Consider the following 6,439-nt stretch of genomic DNA (forward strand, 5'->3'; position numbering starts at 1 on the left):
AATATGGCCTGCTCTGTTTCTCAATGATGAGGCAAGTATTCATGTATTTCTCTGCATGTCTGTGTATATCTATTTGTCTATCTATGTATTTTTTGCACATTGTTTATAAGCTTAAAGGAAATATCTGGTCATGGTCAAGTGCATAGGCAATAGAACAGGAAAATTTGATCAGGTTATCTGCAAATGTTACAAAATTCATATACTTTCAATGTTTTCAGTAAGCAAATCAAACCAGCACAATTTAAATAGCTCAACAAGTGTTTTCTCTCAATTTGACACAAGTTGACACCAAAAAAGAACTAGTGCAGTCTCACACTTATTCAACACCTTCATAACAAGTGTCTTTCATATTTGGAAGAGCACATATGTGTTTTAACCTGTTGCAAATGCATCTTAGCTCATTCCTAATGGGCAATGGCCTCCAATCCTCTCTTAGGACTCCCTAAGTATTTTAATGAATCCATCTTCCCCTACACATGCTGCATGTTTTCCAGAGGAAGCAAAGATGCCATATTGCATCACCGAGCCATCATCATTCAACACAAGTCAGGTATTTGGCAGTCAGTGTATGCCCAATTTTTCCCCTCTAGACTTACTGCCGTTTCATCGGCATAAACAGAACAGAACCCACAACTGTATGCTGTAATTGAGTCTCATGAAGTATATAAGTATATATCCTTTTTTGATCCCGTGAGGGAAATTCGTTCTCTGTATTTAACCCAATTTAACCGAATTAGTGAACACACATAGCACAGCGAGGTGGGTTAGGTGCCTTGCTCAAGGGCACTTCAGCCGTGGACTGGTCGGGGATGGAACCGCAACCCTCCGGTCACAAGCTCGAAGCCCTAACCAGTAGGCCACGGCTGTCCACAAGCATAGGCTGTAAACTGCATCATGTATGAATTAAGAGTAAAAATTACAATGGCTTTGTAATACTTTAGCAGTTGGTCTGCTATTTAGTATATGTTGTACCAAGTGTTCTTGTTCTTTTTCCTGCTGATAGTACAGTGACCATCTCAACCTAAACCAACAAATTTCCCGTGGGAAATTTCCTGTAACTGATGAAGTCTATAGCTAAATTAAACAACAATTGGGAATTGTGTCAAATATTGTCATTCTTTCTGTATCTCCATCTACAGTATGTGCAGGTGGCAGATATCACAGCACATAGGAGAAGGATAGCCCTGGAAGGACTGCCGCTTTTCTTCAGGGAAGAGTCTACATGCCTTTTCAGGAAATGCCTGGTAAATGCTAGTTTTGTTTCATTGTGGCCTACCAGGCCTATGTCAAAAGCAGCCTTGGGTAAAGCTGGGAAAGATTAAACACACAGTTTCCACACTGTGGTAATCAACCGTGATAATTATGATATTTGAAATGAAAGCGGTAATTGTTATCGTCAACATTTTTAATCATTGTTTACCGTTACATCGGTAATCGTTACTTGGGGGTTTAAAGTTCTGATTTCTTTACTTGTGTAGATTTTTTTAAGTTAATACATTTCATGTCAGTAGTCCAGTCAGACATAACTGTTGAAAAAAAATGTGACATGTACAATACTTATTTTCACTGCTGTATATACGTAAGGGATAATGTATAGAACGCTGGTCATTATCGGGAAAATAAGGACCGACAGGGCGAACCGGACCCTGACGCTCACCTGTCTTGACTCACATATGAACTTCAGTCACATCCCATCCTTAATCCATAGGGTTTATTATGATGTCAGTCCACTCTTTGCAGCTATAACAGCTTCAACTCTTAGACTTTCCACAAAGTTTAGGTGTGTGTTTCTGGGATTTTTTGACAATTCTTTCAGTGGCACATTTGTGAGGTCACACACTGATGTTGGACGAGGCGACTGGCTCTCAGTATCCACATTAATTCATCCCAAAAGTGTTCTATCGGGTTGAGGTCAGGACTCTGTGCAGGACAGTCAAGTTCATCCCCACCAAACTCTGTCATTCATGCCTTTATCTATCTATCTATCTTTATGGACCTTGCTTTGTGCACTGATGCACAGTCATGTTGGAACAGGAAGGGGCCGTCCCTGAGCTGGGCTTGGTCCCTTAGTTCCAGTGAAAGGAACTCTGAATGCTTCAGCATTAACCAAGAGATTTTGGACAATTCCATGCTCCTAACTTTGTGGGAAATTTGGGGATGGCCACTACTTGTTCCAACATGCCTGTGCACCAGTGCAAGGTCCATAAATACATGGATGACAGAGTTTGGTGTGGATAAACTTGACTGGCCTGCATAAAGTTCTGACCTCAACCCAATAGAACACCTTTGGGATGAATTAGGATGAATACTGAGAGCCAGTCACCTCATCCAACATCAATGTGTGACCTCACAAATGCACTTCTGAAAGAATGGTCAACAAATCCCAGAAACACACTCCTAACCTTATGGGAAGACTTCACAGAACAGTTGAAGCTGTTATAACTGCAAAGGGTGGACTGATGTCATCATAAACCCTATGGATTAAAGGGATATTCCACCATTTTTGGAAATAAGCTAATTTTTCACCTCCCCTCGAGCAAAACAATTAATATTTACCTTTTTCCCGTTCATCCAGCCATTCTGTGAGTCTGGCGATACAACTTTTAGCTTCAGCCTAGCATAGCTTGGAACTACATGGAACTACACTCTCATCTGGCGTAATAATCAAGGGAAGTTGCAAACGTACCATGGGCGCAGTGATATCTGAAAATAGTCCCCATGGGCAACAAGCAGTAGTAGTGCGTGATATCACTGTGCCCATGGTACGTTTGCAACTTCCCTTGATTATTACTCCAGATGAGAGTGTAGTTCCATGTCAAATCAGCCTAGAAAAATGCCAGGTTTCATTTTCAGTTGGTCTTATTGCACTCTAACTTGAGAAGAGACACGTTTTAAATGGGAAAATTACCGGAAATCTTAGTTACTTTTAAGCATGATACTAGCAGGCGAGAAGCTAATGGTCTAATCCGATTCAATGATCTATGCCAGGCTGAAGCTAAAAGTTGTATCGCCAGACTCACAGAATGGCTGGATGAAGGGGAAAAAGGGAAATATCGATCGTTTTGCTCAAGGGGAGGTGGAAAATATTTCCAAAAATGGCGGAATATTCCTTTAAGGATGGGATGTGACCGAAGTTCATATGTGAGTCAAGACAGGTGAGCGAATGCTTTTGCCAATATAGTGTATTTCTTGTATACCTTATACACCTTGTCATTCGGTGGTATTATTTTATTATTATTATTTAATTTTCTAAATTCTTGAGTAAATGAGAGATCTGGGGCCTCATGTACGAAGACTTGCATGGAATTCTTACTACAACATTGCGTACGCGAAAATCTGGAAAGAAGCGTACGCACAAAAAAATTCAGATGTATGAAACCATGCGTACGCAGCAATCCACGCAGCTTTCCTTTGTACATCCCAAATAACGTGAAATTAAGCGCACATGCATGAGCATTATACTCCACCCCCTCTCCTCCCTCAATCACACTCATTTTAATATGCTAACTAGAAGGCCACTCGAAAACTCAGACCTCCGCGAAGGCAAAACGCCTTATCCCACAATATTAATAAGAGAAAAAAATCATTTGTGGATCCATCCGTTCTTGAACATGCTACAAAATGTAATAATTTATGTAATCAAATCGAAAAAGTATTAAACGTTTATTACCAGCGATTGCGAGGTAGAAGTGCTCTTATCAGACAACATGGTAAAGACAGTAGCCTACGTCTTTATCATCTGTAATTAATAACAAAAAAAAAACAGTAGAGGCAGAGCGTGGCAGTGGCTACAAGGGTCAGAGACCGTGGCAGATTCATTGGTCAGTCTGCAAGTGACAAGGTTCACATAACGCGGTTTGTTGGGCATTTCAAGCATTACAAAATAACTGCAATAATTAAAAGGTAATTAAATCACACGTGTCCGAGTAAGAACACGCATCGCGCACCCATAGTAAGTTTATCCACGCTTTGCCACGACGATTTCTGGATCATATTCCTATATTTTGCACAAGTGTTACAACAATAATGTGAATGCTTACTCGAGGAAAGTCAAAGTAGCCTATGCAGTCAGTCAGGGAAATTGCTTCAATTGGCACTAAGCTATTCACACGGATCATCTTGTCCCATTTGTTTTTTGTTTTACTGAAAACTGTCGGAAATATGTTAAAACACCCGGAAAATGTTTTAGACATGGACATATGCGTGAAGCCGACCACATTCATCACAGATTTCGAGGAAGGAAAGCTCTTCGAAATCTGAAATGTTTGATAAGCAAGTGAATAATCATGTATGGAACTAAATATAGGCATTATCTCTATACGTTTCACATTAGGCTACCTAATTCTTGATATCCTCTGATAAGACTACAGTTTTAATTGCAGATATAGGCTGTTGCATAGTTTGGTACTATTAACGCATGTTGCATGGCCAATTATCTAGAAACATATGCCTATTTCGAAGTGCTATTTTTAATATGCTGTGCAAATAAAGGCCTTGATTCGTGATCAACTAATGTTGTTGCGCTGCATTGCCTCTATGTGTCGCCAACTGACGATACACACTGGAAATGTGCGTACGCCAGGCATGAAGCTTGCGTGGAGGACCGCACATTCTCACATTCAAGTCAGTCTTTGTACATCCGGACGTGAGCGTGAGACTTAGAGTACGCAGCATTTTTGTGCGTACGCAAGCTTTGTACATGAGGCCCCAGGTGTGTTAAAACGTGATTATACGTTGTTTTGCCTCAGCCCTCTTTTTAAATGTTGGAAATGTCATTATACTGTCAACGAAGAGTGGGACTACTTTGAGCTAGCCTGGCACGCCGTCCCAGTGACGTAACACCTTCGGCTTTTGCTGTCGCTGGTCTGGTCAACTGCTAATCGGGAAGGATTTCTGAGTTCCCGAAATCTGCGGAACTGTCCCCTTTGGTCGAGAACCAATCAACTTTGAGCAGTGGCTCTGGGTAGAGGCGTGTTCAAGGCAGAGGAAAGAGTGTTGTTGTTGGTTTAAACTCGGCAAACCGCTTTCTGACATCGACCAGTAGCAAATCGAGGCACTTAAAGGAGGCGGGTCAACCAGCGCTTGGAGAAACCGTGTTAGCACAGGCCCTTGGTCAGACTAAAGTCTCGCAGAGCCTTTGAAAGTCGATGGTAATCAGGCTAACTTTGAGCCTTTCTGTGGTTTAAAACAGCGATTTGGCTATTTAGCTACAACTAGGAGGCGGTCTTCTCCGGCCTGCCTGAACGTCTGCTTGAAATTCTGCTCCCCGGCAAACTGCATTCCAAATTATTATGCATATGCAGTCTTTGTTCATTTTCCAGAATAGTCTATAGCTACACCGGCATTCTCTTTTAACATAGACAGCCAAATTTGCCTTTAGATATATTTCATAATTTTATGAAAATGGCTTGGAATACTGCTCTGACATTCTGCAGGACAGGAGTACATGATTTAAAAATAAATAAATGAATACAACTTGAAACCATCAAGAAATTCTGTAGTTGTCCAGTTGACAGTGGAATGATGTTCCTCCAACGTGCAGATAACGACCCCAGTGGTGCTTACTATAAAAGTAGTATAAGAATGTAGAAACCATGTAATGCCAATGTAATGTCATCAAGTGTTATTACATGTTCATGATGATGTGTCATGTTAGTGACAGGTTCATGTCACTCTGTCGAAAACCTCAAGTAAAGCGTTGCTATTTTTTAACACCCATTCAGATGCTGTGAGGAGAGTTGGATTTGTTGGTGAGATGCCACAGGCATCTAATGTTGAAAAAGAAATTAAGTCATGGCTACGAAACGCGAGAGACCAGGGTGGCGGACGACGGCAGAGGTTACTACAGCAAAACAGAAACCCTGATGCTAACGTGAGCTAAGGGGGGGGGGGGGGGGGGGCAAATGTAACAAATGTATTGCGGAGGTGTACTGTATTTGTTATTTGTTATTGCTGGGGGGAACACATGTTATACCTTTGTTATTTATTTATTTATTTATTTCATATACAGTGCCCTCCATAAGTATTTGAACACATGCTAAAGTTGAGTATAAAGAGGAATATAAAATCATCTTTTGGAAATTGATCTTAATGTCTTACTGTAAATACAAAAATGAGGAAATATCCAACATTTAAGGACACCAATTTTCTATGTTAATGAATAATGTATCGTAAATAGATAAATGTTTTCCTTAAAATACAGGCGTCATAAGTATTTGAACCCCTATGTGTTAAATTCCCATAGAGGCAGGCAGGTTTTTATTATTTCATGGATCCAGGATACTATGCACCCTAAAAAAGTTCCCTTGGCCTTTGCAATTAAAATAACCCCACATCCTTACAGTGGGTACGGGTTGAGAATGCACCTTCTCCCGCGGGACTCCCGAAGAGATCCCGCAGGCCGTCAAGCCGATTTTTTCGAGGCTAAGGCAATGTACCC

At 40.9% G+C, this 6,439-nt stretch overlaps 1 long non-coding RNA gene across 1 annotated transcript; it reads left to right on the forward strand.

Moving 5' to 3' along the window:
- Nucleotides 1-374: 374 nt before the first annotated feature.
- LOC134082223 (uncharacterized) lies at nucleotides 375-5,871 on the forward strand. The gene is made up of 3 exons (XR_009939607.1): nucleotides 375-550; nucleotides 1,140-1,244; nucleotides 5,724-5,871. It is a non-coding gene; the product is annotated as an uncharacterized LOC134082223 (long non-coding RNA).
- Nucleotides 5,872-6,439: the final 568 nt, after the last annotated feature.

The sequence above is a fragment of the Sardina pilchardus genome, chromosome 6 (genome assembly GCF_963854185.1).
Source record: "Sardina pilchardus chromosome 6, fSarPil1.1, whole genome shotgun sequence".
Classification (NCBI taxonomy): Eukaryota; Metazoa; Chordata; class Actinopteri; order Clupeiformes; family Clupeidae; genus Sardina; species Sardina pilchardus.